General features: G+C 45.5%; 1 protein-coding gene across 2 annotated transcripts in view; it reads right to left on the reverse strand.

Moving 5' to 3' along the window:
* The window catches only part of MAPRE3 (microtubule associated protein RP/EB family member 3), a 131,067-nt gene that overhangs the window by 66,245 nt on the left and 41,548 nt on the right, over positions 1-23,274 (reverse strand). Inside the window, exons 1-2 of one of the 2 annotated variants that reach the window (XM_066594392.1) lie at positions 12,003-12,059; positions 4,348-4,401 (exon numbers count right to left, since the gene is read on the reverse strand). The gene's annotated coding sequence lies outside the window, so the exon portion shown is untranslated. Of the gene's footprint in view, positions 1-4,347; positions 4,402-12,002; positions 12,060-23,274 lie in introns of those variants that run through there. The other variant, XM_066594391.1, reaches the window with a different exon arrangement.

Consider the following 23,274-nt stretch of genomic DNA (forward strand, 5'->3'; position numbering starts at 1 on the left):
GCAATGACTAGTAGGGCGGCACCGGACAGCAATGAGTAGTAGGAAGGCACAGGGCAGCAATGAGTAGTAGGAAGGTACAGGACAGCACTGACTAGTAGGGAGGCACAGGACAGCAATGAGTAGTAGGAAGGCACGGGACAGCAATGAGTAGTAGGAAGGCACGGGACAGCAATGAGTAGTAGGGAGGTACGGGACAGCAATGAGTAGTAGGGAGGTACGGGACACTAATGACTAGAAGGGAGACACAGGACAGCAATGACTAGTAGGGCGGCACGGGACAGCAATGACTAGTAGGGCGGCACGGGACAGCAATGACTAGTAGGGCGGCACGGGACAGCAATGACTAGTAGGGAGGCACGGGACAGCAATGACTAGTAGGGAGGCACGGGACAGCAATGACTAGTAGGGAGGCACGGGACAGCAATGACTAGTAGGGCGGCACGGGACAGCAATGACTAGTAGGGAGGTACGGGACAGCAATGACTAGTAGGGCGGCACAGAACAGCAATGACTAGTAGGGCGGCACAGGACAGCAATGACTAGTAGGGCGGCACAGGACAGCAATGACTAGTAGGGCGGCACGGGACAGCAATGACTAGTAGGGCGGCACGGGACAGCAATGACTAGTAGGGAGGCACGGGACAGCAATGACTAGTAGGGAGGCACGGGACAGCAATGACTAGTAGGGAGGCACGGGACAGCAATGACTAGTAGGGCGGCACGGGACAGCAATGACTAGTAGGGAGGTACAGGACAGCAATGACTAGTAGGGCGGCACAGAACAGCAATGACTAGTAGGGCGGCACAGGACAGCAATGACTAGTAGGGCGGCACAGGACAGCAATGACTAGTAGGGCGGCACAGGACAGCAATGACTAGTAGGGCGGCACAGGACAGCAATGACTAGTAGGGCGGCACAGGACAGCAATGACTAGTAGGGAGGCACAGGACAGCAATGACTAGTAGGGAGGCACAGGACAGCAATGACTAGTAGGGAGGTACAGGACAGCAATGACTAGTAGGGAGGTACAGGACAGCAATGACTAGTAGGGAGGTACAGGACAGCAATGACAAGTAGGGAGGTACAGGACAGCAATGACAAGTAGGGAGGTACAGGACAGCAATGACTAGTAGGGAGGTACAGGACTGCAATGACTAGTAGGGAGGCACAGGACAGCACTGACTAGTAGGGAGGCACAGGACAGCAATGAGTAGTAGGAAGGCACAGGGCAGCAATGAGTAGTAGGAAGGTACAGGACAGCACTGACTAGTAGGGAGGCACAGGACAGCAATGAGTAGTAGGAAGGCACGGGACAGCAATGAGTAGTAGGAAGGCACGGGACAGCAATGAGTAGTAGGGAGGTACGGGACAGCAATGAGTAGTAGGGAGGTACGGGACACTAATGACTAGAAGGGAGACACAGGACAGCAACGGCTAGAAGGGAGGCACAGGACAGCAACGACTAGGAGAGAGGCACAGGACAGCAACGACTAGAAGAGAGGCACAGGACAGCAACGACTAGAAGGGAGGCACAGGACAGCAACGACTAGAAGGGAGGCACAGGACAGCAACGACTAGAAGGGAGGCACAGGACAGCAACGACTAGAAGGGAGGCACAGGACAGCAACGACTAGAAGGGAGGCACAGGACAGCAACGACTAGAAGGGAGGCACAGGACAGCAACGACTAGAAGGGAGGCACAGGACAGCAACGACTAGAAGGGAGGCACAGGACAGCAACGACTAGAAGGGAGGCACAGGACAGCAACGACTAGAAGGGAGGCACAGGACAGCAACGACTAGAAGGGAGGCACAGGACAGCAACGACTAGAAGGGAGGCACAGGACAGCAACGACTAGAAGGGAGGCACAGGACAGCAACGACTAGAAGGGAGGCACAGGACAGCAACGACTAGAAGGGAGGCACAGGACAGCAACGACTAGAAGGGAGGCACAGGACAGCAACGACTAGAAGGGAGGCACAGGACATCAACGACTAGAAGGGAGGCACAGGACATCAACGACTAGAAGGGAGGCACAGGACATCAACGACTAGAAGGGAGGCACAGGACAGCAACGACTAGAAGAGAGGCACAGGACAGCAATAACTAGTAGGGAGGCACAGGACAGCAATGACTAGTAGAGAGGTACAGGACAACAATGACTAGCAGGGAGGCACAGAACAGCAATGAGTAGTAGGGAGGCACAGAACAGCTATGAGTGTTAGAGAGGTACAGGACAGCAATGACTAGTAGAGAGGTACAGGACAGCAATGAGTAGTAGGGAGGCACAGGACAGCAATGAGTAGTAGAGAGGTACAGGACAGCAATAACTAGTAGGGAGGCACAGAACAGCAATGACTAGTAGAGAGGTACAGGACAGCAATGACTAGTAGAGAGGTACAGGACAGCAATGAGTAGTAGGGAGGCACAGGACAGCAATGACTAGTAGAGAGGTACAGGACAGCAATGACTAGTAGGGAGGCACAGAACAGCAATGACTAGTAGAGAGGTACAGGACAGCAATGAGTGGTAGAGAGGTACAGAGCAGGAGATTATACTGGACGACATTGAGTAAGGCAGCATGGAAGCACAAGGCAGCAGTTAATACAGGCCAGAAATGAATAGTAGTGAGGCACAGGACAGCAGTGAGTATTAAGGGGCTACAGGACGCAATGAGTATTAGGGTGTACAGGACAGCAATGAGTATTAGGGGGTATAGGACAGTAAAGAGTATTAGGGGGCACAGGACAGCAACGAGTATTAGGGGGCACAGGACAGTAAAGAGTATTAGGGGGCACAGGACAGCAACGAGCATTAAAGGGGTACAGGACAGCAACAAGCATTAGGGGGGTACAGGACAGGGGGGAACAAGACAGCAATAAGTAGTAGGCAGGCACAGACCAGCAATAAGGCAGCACAGATAGAGAGAGAAGCAGATTACCCAGGACAGCAGTAATTAGAAGGGCAGCAGTAAGTAGAAGGGCAGCACAGGTCAGTAATAAGGCAGTAGGGAGGCAGCGAGCAGCAGATTATGCAGAACAGGGATGACTAGTAGGGAGGTAAAGAGTAGGAAAGAGGCAACAAGTTAGCACAGGGCAGCAGTGATGCCACATTATCTTGTGACCCCTTAGTAGATTACAGACTGCATGGCAAAGCATCATGGGACTCGTCTGCGCGCTCAGGCCCCGCTCTTATCTCAGGAGTCATCAGCAGAAAGAAATCCAAATATTTTATTCATTTACTGAAAATCTATTCATTACAAAGTACACCCACACAGATCCTACAGATGGTGGATAGCACATTGCCATACATTACTACAGGGCAGCGCCATCTAGTGGATAAATAATAATAAATTCAAGAATAGAACAGCGCCATCTAGTGGAGAAATAATAATAAATTAAAGAATAGAACAGTGCCATCTAGCACTAGATTAGTCACATTAGAATAGTGCCATCTAGTGCATAATCAATGCATTACAAAACATTCAGTGTTTGTAAGCCACTAATTCAAATAAATGACATCAATGAACCCCAAAAGATGTGACCATAACCCAAGGATGCTGCATATAAAAACACAGCATTAGGACACTGCGGGTGCCCCTGGAGTCACGGGATGTACCCCTCTGGAGACACGGGATATAGCCCCCCAGAGTAAAAGTACTGCAGGTTGAGAACATGACTGGTGGAAAAATGTTCACAATGCAATAGAAGAGAGTCCTCTAATTGGCAATCACAAAATAGTACAGAGCAAATAGCGCCATCTATCTAGAGGAATTAATATAGCATAGCGCCATCTATCTGCAGGCTTCTTACAGATGATCTCCCCGATGTGTCACCCCATAACTCCCATATAACGACTCTGAGATACAGAAAATTAATATCAATGGAAACCGAAACTTAGTTTCATTTAACACAACTGTCTACCATAAGAATAATGACAAGAGAGTCATCTGACTGACAATCCCAAAATACTGTATATAAAATAGCGCCATCTGTCTAGTGGGCAATCAATAAATCATAGCGCCATCTAGCAGAAAAATAACTGCAAGAAACACTTGTAGGGGATAGATCCACAAAATCAAGTATCTGACAGAACAACTCCATCTAGTGGCCAAGTAACATTCTGCACTGGCTGTACACACGGGACTACTGACATGGGACTGACACAAAGACAGTCAAAGCTTTAGCAGGGTCATGCAGCAGATGGGAGGTTGTTGGGCAGCAGAGAGGGACGGGGCACAGAAGGGCGGGGCACAGAGGGGCGGGGCACAGAGGGGCGGGGCACAGAAGGGCGGGGCACAGAGGGGCGGGGCACAGAGGGGCGGGGCACCGCAGGAAGTCTCTTACCTTTCTGCATATAGATATCTCTAATTACCGGACAGATCACCACAGCAGAAATCCCTGCAGAGAGAAGACAGTCACTATGAGAAGAACATCCTGATGACGCCCCTCGTGTACCCCACATCTCATTCTTCCTCTTATAGGACATGGGAGGGGCTTCCCTAACCAGACAGGCTGTGACTGCACATTATAGCCACATCTTTACCACCTGTAACCCCATCACTGTTGGGCTGATAAGGCAGGGTGGGGGTTATGTCTCTTTAGGAGTCAGACCCTCGGGCTGATCCAAACACCTTCTTCTCCTAGTGGTGACTGTATATATCTGTATGTAGGGAGCTCCCCCTAGTGGTGGCTGTATATATCTGTATGTAGTGAGCTCCCCCTAGTGGTGGCTGTATATATCTGTATGTAGTGAGCTCCTCCTAGCGGTGACTGTATATATCTGTATGTAGGGAGCTCCCCCTAGTGGTGGCTGTATATATCTGTATGTAGTGAGCTCCCCCTAGTGGTGACTGTATATATCTGTATGTAGGGAGCTTCCCCTAGTGGTGGCTGTATATATCTGTATGTAGTGAGCTCCCCCTAGTGGTGGCTGTATATATCTGTATGTAGTGAGCTCCTCCTAGCGGTGGCTGTATATATCTGTATGTAGTGAGCTCCCCCTACTGGTGGCTGTATATATCTGTATGTAGTGAGCTCCCCCTACTGGTGGCTGTATATATCTGTATGTAGTGAGCTCCCCCTAGTGGTGGCTGTATATATCTGTATGTAGTGAGCGCCCCCTAGTGGTGGCTGTATATATCTGTAGTGAGCTCCCCCTAGTGGTGGCTGTATATATCTGTATGTAGTGAGCTCCCCCTAGTGGTGGCTGTATATATCTGTATGTAGTTAGCCCCCCCTAGTGGTGGCTGTATATATCTGTAGTGAGCTCCCCCTAGTGGTAGCTGTATAGTGGTGTATACATTGAGCTCCCCCTAGTGGTGGCTGTATATATCTGTATGTAGTGAGCTCCCCCTAGTGGTGGCTGTATATATCTGTATGTAGTGAGCTCCCCCTATTGGTGGCTGTATATATCTGTATGTAGTGAGCTTCTCCTAGTGGCGGCTGTATATATCTGTATGTAGCGAGCTCCCCCTAGTGGTGGCCATATATATCTGTATGTAGTGAGCTCCCCCTATTGGTGGCTGTATATATCTGTATGTAGTGAGCTCCCCCTATTGGTGGCTGTATATATCTGTATGTAGTGAGCTCCCACTAGTGGTGACCATATGTATCTGTATGTAGTGAGCTCTCCCTATTGGTGGCTGTATATATCTGGATGTAGTGAGCTCCCCCTATTGGTGGCCATATGTATCTGTATGTAGTGAGCTTCCCCTATTGGTGGCTGTATATATCTGTATGCAGTGAGCTCCTCCTAGTGGTGGCTGTATACATCTGAATGTAGTGAGCTCCCGCTATTGGTGGCTGTATATATCTGTATGTAGTGAGCTCCCCCTAGTGGTGGCTGTATATATCTGTATGTAGTGAGCTCCTCCTAGTGGTGGCTGTATATATCTGTATGTAGTGAGCTCCTCCTAGTGGTGGCTCTATATACCTGGATGTAGTGAGCTCCCCTAGTGGTGGCGGTATATATCTGTATGTAGTAAGCTCCCCTAGTGGTGGCGGTATATATCTGTATGTAGTAACACCCCCCCTAGTGGTGGCTGTATATATCTGTATGTAGTGAGCTCCTCCCAGTAGTGGCTGTATATATCTGTATGTAGTGAGCTCCCCCTACTGGTGGCTATATATATCTGTATGTAGTGAGCTCCCCCTAGTGGTGGCTGTATATATATCTGTATACAGTGAGCTCCTCCTAGTGGTGGCTGTATATAGTGAGCTCCTCCTAGTGGTGACTGTATATATCTGTATGTAGTGAGCTTCTCCTATTGGTGGCTGTATGTATCTGAATGTAGTGAGCTCCCGCTATTGGTGGCTGTATATATCTGTATGTAGTGAGCTCCCCCTAGTGGTGGCTGTATATATCTGTATGTAGTGAGCTCGCCCTAGTGGTGGCTGTATATATCTGTATGTAGTGAGCTCGCCCTAGTGGTGGCTGTATATATCTGTATGTAGTGAGCTCCCGCTATTGGTGGCTGTATATATCTGTATGTAGTGAGCTCGCCCTAGTGGTGGCTGTATATATCTGTATGTAGTGAGCTTCCCCTAGTGGTGGCTGTATATATCAGTATGTAGTGAGCTCCCCCTAGTTGTGGCTGTATATATCAGTATGTAGTGAGCTCCCACTATTGGTGGCTGTATATATCTGTATGTAGTGAGCTCCTCCTAGTGGTGGCTATATATATATATATGTATGTAGTGAGCTCCTCCTAGTGGTGTCTGTATATATCTGTATGTAGTGAGCTCCTCCAATTGGTGACTGTATATATCTGTACATAGTGAGCTCCTCCTATTGGTGTCTGTATATATCTGTATGCAGTGAGCTCCTCCTAGTGGTGGCTCTATATACCTGGATGTAGTGAGCTCCCCTAGTGGTGGCGGTATATATCTGTATGTAGTGAGCTCCCCTAGTGGTGGCTGTATATATCTGTATGTAGTGAGCTCCCCTAGTGGTGGTTGTATATATCTGTATGTAGTGAGCTCCCCTAGTGGTGGCTGTATATATCTGTATGTAGTGAGCTCCTCCTATTGGTGTATGTATAAATCTGTATGTAGTGAGCTCCCCCTAGTGGTGGCTCTATATACCTGGATGTAGTGAGCTCCCCTAGTGGTGGCGGTATATATCTGCATGTAGTGAGCTCCTCCTAGCAGTGGCTCTATACATCTGGATGTAGTGAGCTCCTCCTAGTGGTGGCTGTATATATCTGTACGTAGTGAGCTCCCCTAGTGGTGTCCGTATATATCTGTATGTAGTGAGCTCCTCCTAGTGGTGGCTGTATATACATATATATATACATATATATATATACATACATATATATCTGTATGTGGTGTGCTACACCTAGTGGTAGCTGTATAATGGTGTTTACATTGAGCTCCTCCTAGCTGTGGCTGTATATATCAGTATGTAGTGAGCTCCCCCTACTGGTGGCTGTATATATCTGTATGTAGTGAGCTCCTCCTACTGGTGGCTGTATATGTCTGTATGTAGTGAGCTCCCCCTAGTGGTGGCTGTATATATCTGTATGTAGTGAGCTCCCTCTAGTGGTGGCTGTATATATCTGTATGTAGTGAGCTCCCCCTACTGGTGGCTGTATATATCTGTATGTAGTAAGCTCCCCCTAGTGGTGGCTGTATATATCTGTATCTAGTGAACTCCCCTAGTGGTGGCTGCATATATCTGTATGTAGTGAGCTCCTCCTAGTGGTGGCTGTATATATCTGTATGTAGTGAGCTCCTTCTAGTGGTGGCTGTATATATCTGTATGTAGTAAGTTCCTATTAGAGGTGGCTGTATATATCAGTATGTAGTGAGCTCCTATTAGTGGTGGTTGTATATATCTGAATCTAGTGAGCTCCCCTAGTGGTGGCTGCATACATCTGTATGTAGTGAGCTCCCCCTAGTGGTGGCTGTATATATCTGTATGTAGTGAGCTCCCCCTACTGGTGGCTGTATATATCTGTATGTAGTGAGCTCCCCCTAGTGGTGGCTGTATATATCTGTATGTAGTGAGCTCCCCTAGCGGTGGCTGTATATATCTGTATTTTGTGAGCTCCTTCTAGTGGTGGCTGTATATATCTGTATGTAGTGAGCTCCCTCTAGTGGTGGCTGTATATGTCTGTCTGTATGTAGTGAGCTCCTCCTAGTGGTGGCTGTATATATCTGTATGTAGTGAGCTCCTCCTAGCGGTGGCTCTATATATCTGTATGTAGTGAGCTCCACCTAGTGGTGGCTGTATGTAGTGAGCTCCCTCTATTGGTGTCTGTATATATCTGTATGTAGTGAGCTCCTCCTAGTGGTGGCTGTATATATCTGTATGTAGTGAGCTCCCCCTAGTGGTGGCTGTATATATATCTGTATGTAGTGAGCTCCCCTAGTGGAGGCTGTATATATCTGCATGTAGTGAGCTTCTCCTAGTGATGGCTGTATATATCTGCATACTGTGAACTCCCCCTAGTGGTGGCTGTATATATCTGCATACAGTGAACTCCCCCTAGTGGTGGCTGTATATATCTGTATGTAGTGAGCTCCTCCTAGTGGTGGCTGTATATGTCTGTCTGTATGTAGTGAGCGCCTCCTAGTGGTGGCTGTATATGTCTGTATGTAGTGAGCTCCTCCTAGTGGTGGCTGTATATATCTGTATGTAGTGAGCTCCCCCTGGTGGTGGCTGTATATATCTGTATGTAGTGAGCTCCTTCTAGTGGTGGCTCTATATATCTGTATGTAGTGAGCTCCTTCTAGTGGTGGCTCTATATATCTGTATGTGGTGAGCTCCCCCTAGTGGTGGCTGTATATATCTGTATGTAGTGAGCTCCCCCTAGTGGTGGCTGTATATATCTGTATGTGGTGAGCTCCCCCTAGTGGTGGCTGTATATATCTGTATGTAGTGAGCTCCTTCTAGTGGTGGCTGTATATATCTGTATGTAGTGAGCTCCCCCTAGTGGTGGCTGTATATATCTGTATGTGGTGAGCTCCCCCTAGTGGTGGCTGTATATATCTGTATGTAGTGAGCTCCTTCTAGTGGTGGCTCTATATATCTGTATGTGGTGAGCTCCCCCTAGTGGCAGCTGTATATATCTGTATGTAGTGAGCTCCCCCTAGTGGCAGCTGTATAGTTGTGTATACATCAAGCTTCTCCTAGAGGTGGCTATATACATCACTTATACACAGTGAGCTTAGCGGTGCCTGTATAAATCCATGTGGCGAGCTCCCCCTAGTGGTGTTTGTATACCTCTTCATACAGTGAAGCCCCCTAATGTGACATGCCTCTCTCTAATAGACACCATCTCCCATTCTGGGGTTGTAGAAAGCTGGATGGGCAGCAATGTGACAGCAATCTTTGTCGCCCGGCTTTTTGGGAACTGAGAAATGAAAGAATAGAATTTTCAGCAACCTGTCAGAAGAGTAGGGGTGGGGGGGAGGTTCTAGAGTGCCCATCACTGTACAGCTATAAACATTGCGGTCAGACACAGTAGAGGATGACCCCCAGGCTCTCCACGGCTCCTGCTCCACATTCCAAAGGTGGATGTTTGTTTATTTCCCTGGCTTCATTACTGCAAACTGCACAGAATAATTGTGTGGGGAGTTTTACACAAACGGCGCGGTACAACCAGGAGACGATCACACAGGGGACAAGCGGATGGAAACGCCAGAGGCATCACTGCCACAACAAAGATAGAGGGTGCCGAGATACAGCTAAGGAGTAGGGGAAGCGGAGAGAAATAGAAAGATATGGGAGATAGATAGATAGATATGAGAGATAGATAGATATGAGAGATAGATAGATAGGAGAAAGATAGATACCGGTAGATAGATAGATAGATATAGATATGAGAGATAGCTAGATAGGAGATAGATAGATATGGGATAGAAAGATAGATAGATAGATGATCGATAGATAAAAGATATGAGATAGATGGATGGATAAAAAGTAGATGGATAGATAGATAGATAGGAGATAGATGGATAGATAGATCGATAGATAAAAGATATGAGATAGATGGATGGATGGATAGGAGATAGAGAGATGATAGATAAAAGATATGAGATAGATAGATAGATAGATAGATAGATAGATAGGAGATAGATAGATATGAGATAGATAGAGAGATAGATAGATAGGAGATAGATATGAGATAGATAGATAGATATGAGATAGGTAGATGATAGATAGATAGATAGATACATAGATGATAGATAGATATAAGATATGAGATAGATAGATAGATAGATATAAGATATGAGATAGATAGATGGATGGATAGATAGATAGATAGGTAGATAGAGAGATATAAGATATGAGATAGATAAGAGATATGAGATGGATGGATAGATAGATATGAGATAGATAGATAGATGATAGATAGATACAGAATATGGGATGGATGGATGGATGGATAGATAGATAGATAGATAGATATGGGATAGATAGATGATAGATAGATAGATAGATAGATAAAAGATATGAGACAGGTAGATGGATGGTGCCGAGATACAGCTAAGGAGTAGGGGATGCGGAGAGAAATAGATAGATATGGGAGATAGATATAGGACATAAAGATAGATAGATATGAGATAGATACATAGGTAGATATGAGAGATAGAGAGATAGATAGGAAATAGAAAGTTAGATATGAGATAGATAGATAGATGATAGATAATAATAATAATAATCTTTATTTGTATAGCGCCAACATATTCCGCAGCGCTTACATAGAATAGATAAAAGATATGAGATAGATGGATGGATGGATAGATAGATATTAGATAGATATGAGATATATGGATAGATATGAGATATATGGATAGATATGAGATAGATGGATAGATAGATCGATAGATAAAAGATATGAGATAGATGGATAGATATGAGAGATAGATAGATAATAGATAAAAGATATGAGATAGATAGATGGATGGATAGATAGATCGATATGAGATAGATAGATAGATCGATATGAGATAGATAGATAAAAGATATGAGATAGATTGATGGATGGATAGATATTAGATAGATATGAGATAGATGGATAGACATGAGATATATGGATAGATAAATAAAAGATATGAGATAGATGGATGGATGGCTAGATAGGAGATAGAGAGATGATAGATAAAAGATATGAGATAGATCGATATAAGAGATAGATAGATATGGGATAGATAAAAGATATAAGATGGATAGATGGATAGATAGATATGAGATAGATAGATATGGGATAGATATGGGATAGATGGATATGAGATAGATAGATGATAGATATGAGATGGATGGATAGATAGATAGATGATAGATAGATGAAAGATATGAGATAGGTAGATGGATGGATAGATAGATAGGAGATAGAGAGATGATAGATAAACGATATGAGATAGATAGATATGAGATAGATAGATATGAGATAGATAAATAGATAGATATGAGAGATAGATAGATAGATAGATAGGAGAGATAGATAGCTAGATATGAGATAGATAGCTAGCTAGATATGAGATAGATAAAAGATATCGGATAGATAGATAAAAGATATGAGATAGGTGGATGGATGGATAGATAGATAGATAGGAGATAGAGAGATGATAGATAAAAGATATGAGATAGATAGATCGATAGATAAAGGTATGAGACAGATAGATATTTAGATAGATATGAGATAGATAAAAGATAGATATGAGATAGATAGCTAGATATGAGATAGATAAAAGATATCGGATAGATAGATGATAGATAAAAGATATGAGATAGGTAGATATGAGATAGATAGAGATGAGATAGAGAGATAGATAGATATGAGATAGATAGATAGATAGATATGAGAGCGATAGATGAATAGATAGATGGATAGATAGATAGATATGAGATAGATAGATAGATATGAGAGCGATGGATAGATTGATGAATAGATAGATGGATAGAGTACTCTTCTGTGTTGATGTCACCTGATACTCATCACACCACCTATCACTATGCATGCACATGTTCCACCCCCCACCCCGCATACCTGCAGCACTCCTCACAACGGCTGCGCTTACATTCCAGCACAGGCCGGATCACCTCTCAAGTCACCCTGAGTCAATGTGTAACTGTATGTAGCTGACTTTTTGATGGCTGTAAACTAATTTCTTTTCCTGGGGACGGGGGTGGGGTGGGGTGGGGTGGGGGTGGGGCGGGTGAGGGGCGGTGTGTATTTTTTTCTGACAGCGTTCATCGTGCAGTATAGATAGTAGTACATCAGTATGATAAATCAGACTTTTACAGACACTGATACCGAAAATGTTTTCTTTTTCTTTTTTTTTTTATTATAAACATGGTGAAAAGCGTTATTGTCTTTTATTTTTTCTAAAAATTAATGAAATAGACTTTTTTACCCATTTTTACATTTTTTTTAGTCCCCATACAGGAACTGATCTTGTGATCGTTTGATCGCTCATAGAGTATAGTGCAGTACCTATGATATTGCATTATACTGCGTTCTGAAGGCAATCTATCTTCAGAAGGCCCCAGGCTGACATCGCATGTGGGGGGAGGTGTTCGGGGGTTAACAGCGATGATCCGTTTTCAGACTGATCGTGGCAGTACAGGTGGGTGTTGGCTGTCACAGCCAGCACCTGCCATGTACGGTGTGAGCTCATCCCCCGACCCCGCTCTACACAAATCCTGCATCGCCGTGACGTAGATACACGGAGGGAGGAGGTTAGGGAGTCGTTACATCTATGGCGGTTACTAAGTATTCCTTCATTGGCGTGGATTTTGACTCAAGTGATGTGGAAGTGCCATCCCCTGACTAGCAGCAGTGCGCTGAGTACAGGCTGCCAGCGAGCGCGAAGACCTCGGGGGGGAGAAGGAGCGCCAAACCTTCTGAAGATGGTGCGGATTCTGGCCCTGCTTTGGGTTCCGCTGTATTTCCGTCCCTCGGGAACGTAGATTTACAATGGTTGGTTTCATTTCATAAAATCTCAAACTGATGGGAGAAGCGGCCATGTTTACAAGGTCTCGTCCTTGGCTACAGAGACACCGGGTGCTTTCTCCAGAGGAGGCGCCAGCAACTTCAAGGTGCCCTTGATAAAGGAAGATATTTATAGAGTTATGAAACGCGTGGTGTAATACCCTGGCAGATATAGAAGTACAAGCACTGCGGTGCCAAAAGTCACGGGACAGGAACTTATATGGCGGAAGATCCCTCTAGCCTGGTGAAGTGCGGTGACTCGATATGTCATCGACTCCACAAGTGAATGGAAGATGTCTGGTGGGACGTGCAGCCGCCTGGATAGCCCCAGCAGCTCCAGGGTATTTGTAGGAGCAGGATCTTGGGTGAGAATGGACCTCTTCACCACATCCCATGAATGCCTAATGAAGGGGCGATCTCAGAGGGACGGAGCTAAGATGGCTGCCGAGCCGGACAGAAACCTCACAAGCATTTAACTCACTTGCTGTGTAGTTCCAGTCTGGTGACGGAAGCGTCATCCTCTAATGCTGTAATCTCAGTGTGACCACTGACCTCTCCCCAGCATGTGCGTTCCCGCACACAGACACCGGGTGGAGAAGTCTTGGGTTACACTCTGATTACAGCATTCTTACTGGCGCCACTATAGGAAATACTACTGGGACCACTATGGGGAACACTTACTACTGGGGCCACTATGATGGGCACTATTACTCCTGGGGCCACTATGGTGGGCATTATTACTTATAGGGGACTCTATTACTACTGGGGGCACTATTACTACTAGGGCCATTATGGTGGGCACTATTACTTATAGGGGACTCCATTACTTCTGGGGGCACTATTACTACTGGGGCTACTATGGTGGGCACTATTACTGTTGGGGCCACTATTCCTGCTGGGGACCATTAAGGGGGTCACTATTACTACTGGAGTTACTACCGGGGGCACTATTACTACTGCAAACCATTGAGGGGGTCACTATTACAAGGCTCAATGGTTGAAATATGTGTTGGGAATCCTTTGTATTATTGGCGCTTTCAATGCTTGTAAAAAGAGTGTTTGGGGTTTTTGGGGGGACTAGTCACACTTCGCCTCAGGCAACATAAAGGCTTGGGTCACCCCTGTCCGGTGGTCGTGAAGCTACACCATTCATAGGAACTCTCCAGAATACTCCTCCAACGAGTTCTGTCCAACTTGGGCCCGCTGGCACGGTGCATTATCCTGCTGGAATATATCATCATTGTGGGGGACATGAAGTTCATGAAGGACTGCAAATGGGCACCAAGGAATTAAACGTAGCAGGTATCGGTCAATGACATGCTTAGGTGGACCAGTGAAACCCATGCCATGAGGAGATACCCCACACCAGTATGGCTTTTGAAAAGTTGAGATGAAAATGGTCATGGTTGTAGGTCCAAAATAGGCCCTGTCACTAAGGGGTTAATCCGCCGTGGGTGGCCCCTGCGCTGTCCGCTGTGCGCAGTGACGGCTTCTATAACATATCACCGCTACACGTGTGACACTGCGGATGGAGGGATGTTAAGCGCAGCACAGCTTTGTACATGGCCCCTCGAATCCGTCTGTCGCCCTCTAGCCCACCTCGTTCCGGTAATTCGCACGCCATGGGCACGCTGGTCGATGTTCAACCTCACAAGATAACCCCTCACAACTTACACGGGCATACCGCCACTTCATCATTAATTTACATACCGCCATCCTGGGACTTCTGGCACGTCGGAGTCTGGTACAGAAGGGTCCCGGACGTACCCCCAAATTATGGCACCTCAGAAGGCGAGGCCAAAACAGTTGAGGTGTCCGGCGCCAAGGGCGACTACATCTGCAGTGCGTCGTATTTCTCATGGCCTAAATCTGAAACCATGTGGCAGCATTCACGGGTGTAGAAAAAGGAACAAGGAACTTGTCTTCTCCCATCGTTTTTACTTCTTCTCCACCCGTGAACGGGCCACATTTCTTCAGATTCGTGACATGGTGACACAGAGCTGGTCTAGTCCGTGCGTGGCTGCTGCATGGCTCATGGGATCCGACCACAGGTGTGGCGTGACTTCTATGTGCTGCTGGAACTCTTATTCTTATTTCTCATGGCCGTGATCGCTGATCTTTTGCTCCCTGTTATCAGACATATTATTCTCTGGAAGGGACGGGTGACGCTACGCTGGGACACGTTCTAACAAACCGCGAGGCGAGAAGTCACTAATCTACAGGAATGTCCCCTGGAATTACCGCATTGTCCCTGCGCTCTCCTGGCGTCCTCAGCGCTCCGGTCGCTACAAACACCACAATACACAAGTGTTTACACAAGCAGCCTCTTGGCTGCCACCTCTGTACACACCTCACCCCGCAACCTCCCCCCCAGGGTATACAGTAGTGACTGCACTGCTATATACTCACCGAGCTGGAGGGAAGAGGGTCAGCGAGACCGCAGAGAACAGCAATGATATGTCCAAAAACTGCCAGGGGTCCCCCACAAACAGTGCAATGTGGGGGTACTCTATAAACAGTGCAAGGTGGAGGTCCCCCATAAATAGTGCAAGGTGGAGGTCCCCCATAAATAGTGCAAGGTGGAGGTCCCCCATAAATAGTGCAAGGTGGAGGTACCCCATAAACAGTGTCAAGACGGAGTCAGGATCTCAGTGTAGGGGGTCCGTAAATATTAAGCTGGAACCAAATTAAACAGCGCTGCGGTATAAGTCACTGCTATAAAATACAGATCATTATTATTAAACTTCCTAAATACACCCCCATATACAGCTATTCTTCATACACCCCCATATACAGCTATTCTTCATACACCCCATATACAGCTATTCTTCATACACTCCCACAAACAGCTATTCTTCATACACCCCCATATACAGCTATTCTTCATACACCCCCACATACAGCTATTCTTCATACACCCCCATATACAGCTATTCTTCATACACCCCCACATACAGCTATTCTTCATACACTCCCACATACAGCTATTCTTCATACACCCCCATATACAGCTATTCTTCATACACCCCCACATACAGCTATTCTTCATACACCCCCACATACAGCTATTCTTCATACACCCCACATACAGCTATTCTTCATACACCCGCACATACAGCTATTCTTCATACACCCCACATACAGCTATTCTTCATATACCACCACATACAGCTATTCTTCATACACACTCCCATATACAGCTATTCTTCATACACCCCATATACAGCTATTCTTCATACACCCCCACATACAGCTATTCTTCATACACCCCCACATACAGCTATTCTTCATACACACTCCCATATACAGCTATTCTTCATACACCCCATATACAGCTATTCTTCATACACCCCATATACAGCTATTCTTCATACACCCCATATACAGCTATTCTTCATACACCCCCACATACAGCTATTCTTCATACACCCCCATATACAGCTATTCTTCATACACCCCATATACAGCTATTCTTCATACACCCCCACATACAGCTATTCTTCATACACACTCCCATATACAGCTATTCTTCATACACCCCATATACAGCTATTCTGCATACACCTCCACATACAGCTATTCTTCATACACCCCATATACAGGTATTCTTCATACACCCCCACATACAGCTATTCTTCATACACTCCCACATACAGCTATTCTTCATACACCCCCACATACAGCTATTCTTCATACACCCCACATACAGCTATTCTTCATATACCACCACATACAGCTATTCTTCATACACACTCCCATATACAGCTATTCTTCATACACCCCATATACAGCTATTCTTCATACACCCCATATACAGCTATTCTTCATACACCCCCACATACAGCTATTCTTCATACACCCCCACATACAGCTATTCTTCATACACACTCCCATATACAGCTATTCTTCATACACCCCATATACAGCTATTCTTCATACACCCCATATACAGCTATTCTTCATACACCCCATATACAGCTATTCTTCATACACCCCCACATACAGCTATTCTTCATACACCCCCATATACAGCTATTCTTCATAATCCCCTATTACAGCTATTCTTCATACACCCCATATACAGCTATTCTTCATACACCCCCACATACAGCTATTCTTCATACACACTCCCATATACAGCTATTCTTCATACACCCCATATACAGCTATTCTTCAAACACCCCATATACAGCTATTCTTCATACACCCCATATACAGCTATTCTTCATACACCCCCACATACAGCTATTCTTCATACACCCCCACATACAGCTCTTCTTCATACACCCCCACATACAGCTATTCTTCATACACCCCCACATACAGCTCTTCTTCATACACTCCCACATACAGCTATTCTTCATACACCCCCACATACAGCTATTCTTCATACACCCCCACATACAGCTATTCTTCATACACCCCCACATACAGCTATTCTTCATACACTCCCACATACAGCTATTCTTCATACACTCCCACATACAGCTATTCTTCATACACCCCATATACAGCTATTCTTCATACACCCCCGCATACAGCTATTCTTCATACACTCCCACATACAGCTATTCTTCATACACCCCCACATACAGCTATTCTTCATACACCCCCACATACAGCTATTCTTCATACACCCCATATACAGCTATTCTTCATACACCCCCACATACAGCTATTCTTCATACACCCCCACATACAGCTATTCTTCATACACCCCATATACAGCTATTCTTCATACACCCCCACATACAGCTATTCTTCATACACCACCACATACAGCTATTCTTCATACACCCCATATACAGCTATTCTTCATACACCCCCACATACAGCTATTATTCATACACCCCCACATACAGCTATTCTTCATACACCCCCACATACAGCTATTCTTCATACACCCCCACATACAGCTATTTTCATACACCACCACATACAGCTATTCTTCATACACCCCCACATACAGCTATTCTTCATACACTCCCACATACAGCTATTCTTCATACACCCCCACATACAGCTATTCTTCATACACCCCCACATACAGCTATTCTTCATACACTCCCACATACAGCTATTCTTCATACACCCCCACATACAGCTATTCTTCATACACTCCCACATACAGCTATTCTTCATACACCCCCACATACAGCTATTCTTCATACACTCCCACATACAGCTATTCTTCATACACCCCCACATACAGCTATTCTTCATACACCCCATATACAGCTCTTCTTCATACACCCCCACATACAGCTATTCTGCATACACCCCCATATACAGCTATTCTGCATACACCTCCACATACAGCTATTCTTCATACACCCCATATACAGGTATTCTTCATACACCCCCACATACAGCTATTCTTCATACACTCCCACATACAGCTATTCTTCATACACCCCCACATACAGCTATTCTTCATACACCCCCACATACAGCTATTCTTCATACACCCCACATACAGCTATTCTTCATATACCACCACATACAGCTATTCTTCATACACACTCCCATATACAGCTATTCTTCATACACCCCATATACAGCTATTCTTCATACACCCCATATACAGCTATTCTTCATACACCCCCACATACAGCTATTCTTCATACACCCCCACATACAGCTATTCTTCATACACACTCCCATATACAGCTATTCTTCATACACCCCATATACAGCTATTCTTCATACACCCCATATACAGCTATTCTTCATACACCCCATATACAGCTATTCTTCATACACCCCCACATACAGCTATTCTTCATACACCCCCATATACAGCTATTCTTCATACACCCCATATACAGCTATTCTTCATACACCCCATATACAGCTATTCTTCATACACCCCCACATACAGCTATTCTTCATACACACTCCCATATACAGCTATTCTTCATACACCCCATATACAGCTATTCTTCATACACCCCATATACAGCTATTCTTCATACACCCCATATACAGCTATTCTTCATACACCCCCACATACAGCTATTCTTCATACACCCCCACATACAGCTCTTCTTCATACACCCCCACATACAGCTCTTCTTCATACACCCCCACATACAGCTATTCTTCATACACCCCCACATACAGCTCTTCTTCATACACTCCCACATACAGCTATTCTTCATACACCCCCACATACAGCTATTCTTCATACACCCCCATATACAGCTATTCTTCATACACCCCCACATACAGCTATTCTTCATACACTCCCACATACAGCTATTCTTCATACACTCCCACATACAGCTATTCTTCATACACCCCCACATACAGCTATTCTTCATACACCCCATATACAGCTATTCTTCATACACCCCCGCATACAGCTATTCTTCATACACTCCCACATACAGCTATTCTTCATACACCCCCACATACAGCTATTCTTCATACACCCCCACATACAGCTATTCTTCATACACCCCATATACAGCTATTCTTCATACACCCCCACATACAGCTATTATTCATACACCCCCACATACAGCTATTCTTCATACACCCCCACATACAGCTATTCTTCATACACCCCATATACAGCTATTCTTCATACACCCCCACATACAGCTATTCTTCATACACCACCACATACAGCTATTCTTCATACACCACCACATACAGCTATTCTTCATACACCCCATATACAGCTATTCTTCATACACCCCCACATACAGCTATTATTCATACACCCCCACATACAGCTATTCTTCATACACCCCCACATACAGCTATTCTTCATACACCCCCACATACAGCTATTCTTCATACACCCCCACATACAGCTATTCTTCATACACCACCACATACAGCTATTCTTCATACACCCCCACATACAGCTATTCTTCATACACTCCCACATACAGCTATTATTCATACACCCCCACATACAGCTATTCTTCATACACCCCCACATACAGCTATTCTTCATACACTCCCACATACAGCTATTCTTCATACACCCCATATACAGCTATTCTTCATACACCCCCACATACAGCTATTCTTCATACACTCCCACATACAGCTATTCTTCATACACCCCCACATACAGCTATTCTTCATACACCCCCACATACAGCTATTCTTCATACACCACCACATACAGCTATTCTTCATACACCCCCACATACAGCTATTATTCATACACCCCCACATACAGCTATTCTTCATACACCCCCACATACAGCTATTCTTCATACACTCCCACATACAGCTATTTTTCATACACCCTATATACAGCTATTCTTCATACACCCCCACATACAGCTATTCTTCATACACTCCCACATACAGCTATTCTTCATACACCCCCACATACAGCTATTCTTCATACACTCCCACATACAGCTATTCTTCATACACCCCCACATACAGCTATTCTTCATACACCCCATATACAGCTCTTCTTCATACACCCCCACATACAGCTATTCTGCATACACCCCCATATACAGCTATTCTGCATACACCTCCACATACAGCTATTCTTCATACACCCCATATACAGCTATTCTTCATACACCCCCACATACAGCTATTCTTCATACACTCCCACATACAGCTATTCTTCATACACCCCCACATACAGCTATTCTTCATACACCCCCACATACAGCTATTCTTCATACACCCCCACATACAGCTATTCTTCATACACTCCCACATACAGCTATTCTTCATACACCCCATATACAGCTATTCTTCATACACCCCCACATACAGCTATTCTTCATACACTCCCACATACAGCTATTCTTCATACACCCCCACATACAGCTATTCTTCATACACCCCATATACAGCTATTCTTCATACACCCCATATACAGCTATTCTTCATACACCACCACATACAGCTATTCTTCATACACCCCGCATACAGCTATTCTTCATACACCCCATATACAGCTATTCTTCATACACCCCATATACAGCTATTCTTCATACACCCCATATACAGCTATTCTTCATACACCCCCACATACAGCTATTCTTCATACACTCCCACATACAGCTATTCTTCATACACCCCATATACAGCTATTCTTCATACACCCCCACATACAGCTATTCTTCATACACTCCCACATACAGCTATTCTTCATACACCCCCACATACAGCTATTCTTCATACACCCCATATACAGCTATTCTTCATACACCCCATATACAGCTATTCTTCATACACCACCACATACAGCTATTCTTCATACACCCCATATACAGCTATTCTTCATACACCCCATATACAGCTATTCTTCATACACCCCCACATACAGCTATTCTTCATACACCCCCACATACAGCTATTCTTCATACACCCCACATACAGCTATTATTCATACACCCCACATACAGCTATTCTTCATACACCCCCACATACAGCTATTCTTCATACACCCCATATACAGCTCTTCTTCATACACCCCCACATACAGCTATTCTGCATACACCCCCATATACAGCTATTCTGCATACACCCCCATATACAGCTATTATTCATACACCCCCACATACAGCTATTCTTCATACACCACCATATACAGCTATTCTTCATACACCCCCACATACAGCTATTCTTCATACACCCCCACATACAGCTATTCTTCATATACCACCATATACAGCTATTCTTCATACACCCCATATACAGCTATTCTTCATATACCACCATATACAGCTATTCTTCATATACCACCATATACAGCTATTCTTCATACACCCCCATATACAGCTATTCTTCATACACCCCCACATACAGCTATTCTTCATACACCACCACATACAGCTATTCTTCATACACCACCACATACAGCTATTCTTCATACACCCCCACATACAGCTATTCTTCATACACTCCCATATACAGGTAAGCTGTATATACCTGTAGGTTGGAGTCCTACTTTATATTCCACCTCAAGTTAGATCATTTACAGTGCAATCCTTTGAAGCCTCCTTGGAAACTGCTGCGTCACCTCCTACTGGAGCACAAGGAATCAGACGGTAGCATGCGGATGTTAACTCTGAACATGCAGGACTGGTCAACACCACCAGGAGCTGAAAATTCTGCTGTCTCAGGGATTGAGTCATTTATGGTCAACCACTGAACATAACGGACGTAATGGCTGCACCGCCGGACTATAAGGTCAATGAGCACTGAAAAGAGGCACACAGCCTGCAAGCCTGACTCCATATTACCCAATGTACAGACACTGAGCCACTTGGGGGACCGCATAATGATGTGTCTAATAGGCTGGGCTGTGGCTGATAACAGCGGACAATCTCCTGCACTTCTGTAGTAAATGTCACATTATTTATACATAATCCTGATAACATAAGGAGGTCTGAAGGAGGTGAGTGGATAAAACACTTACCGGCCGGAGGCTGCCCCCCGGGGCGGTGGCTGGGTGACCCCGCTGTGACTATGTGACATAGAGAGCTGCGGTGTCCTTGTCCGCTGGTCGGCGACTGCAAAGTAAACTGTTATTGTAGGACAACTGGCGGGCCGCTGCAGAGGAGGGGTAAATACTCCCGCCAGCAGAGACACAAGGACACACAGTGATCTCCTACGACCGCCATGGAGTCGCGGCTTATTCTCACGGTGATTATTCCCTGTCCGTGTGTTAGACCGCACACAGCGCCATTATAGCCTATACACACCAGCCGTCCTCCTATGGCGCCTGTGGCCTTTGGAGCTGTAGCGGTTACTGAAGCTTGGACGGTGTTTTACTCCACATACTGTAGGGCCACAGGAGCCCGGACTGATAATACCGCCATATCATAAACTGGTCGTATTACAGCTGCCCCCCCCACCCTCCAATACATCAAACACAAGAAAGGAGCATCGCCCCGCAGAGGAGCACATAAATCACACATGGGGTCTGGGGGTCTACAGACGTCACGTGTGCGCAGGGGGAAACCGCACTCATCTGTGCAGAGAACGGGGCGCCAACGGCGGAGCCGCCCATACTGCTGTTCTTTGGCCAATGGCAATCGAGTTACAGGATCTCAGACTTTAAAGCCGCCGCATATAGCCAGTGTACGACAGTTGGGTCAGTAGCTCCTCCTGTCCCTCCGGTCCTGATGCTGGAGGGTATCCTGTAGAGTCTGGTAGCTCCTCCTGTCCCTCTGGTCCTGATGCTGGAGGGTATTCTGTAGGGCTGTGGTAGCTCTTCCTGTCCCTCCGGTCCTGATGCTGGGGGGTATTCTGTAGGGCTGTGGTACCTCTTCCTGTCCCTCCGGTCCTGATGCTGGAGGGTATTCTGTAGGGCCCTGGTAGCTCCTCCTGT

The sequence above is a fragment of the Eleutherodactylus coqui genome, chromosome 1 (genome assembly GCF_035609145.1).
Source record: "Eleutherodactylus coqui strain aEleCoq1 chromosome 1, aEleCoq1.hap1, whole genome shotgun sequence".
In the NCBI taxonomy this organism is placed as follows: Eukaryota; Metazoa; Chordata; class Amphibia; order Anura; family Eleutherodactylidae; genus Eleutherodactylus; species Eleutherodactylus coqui.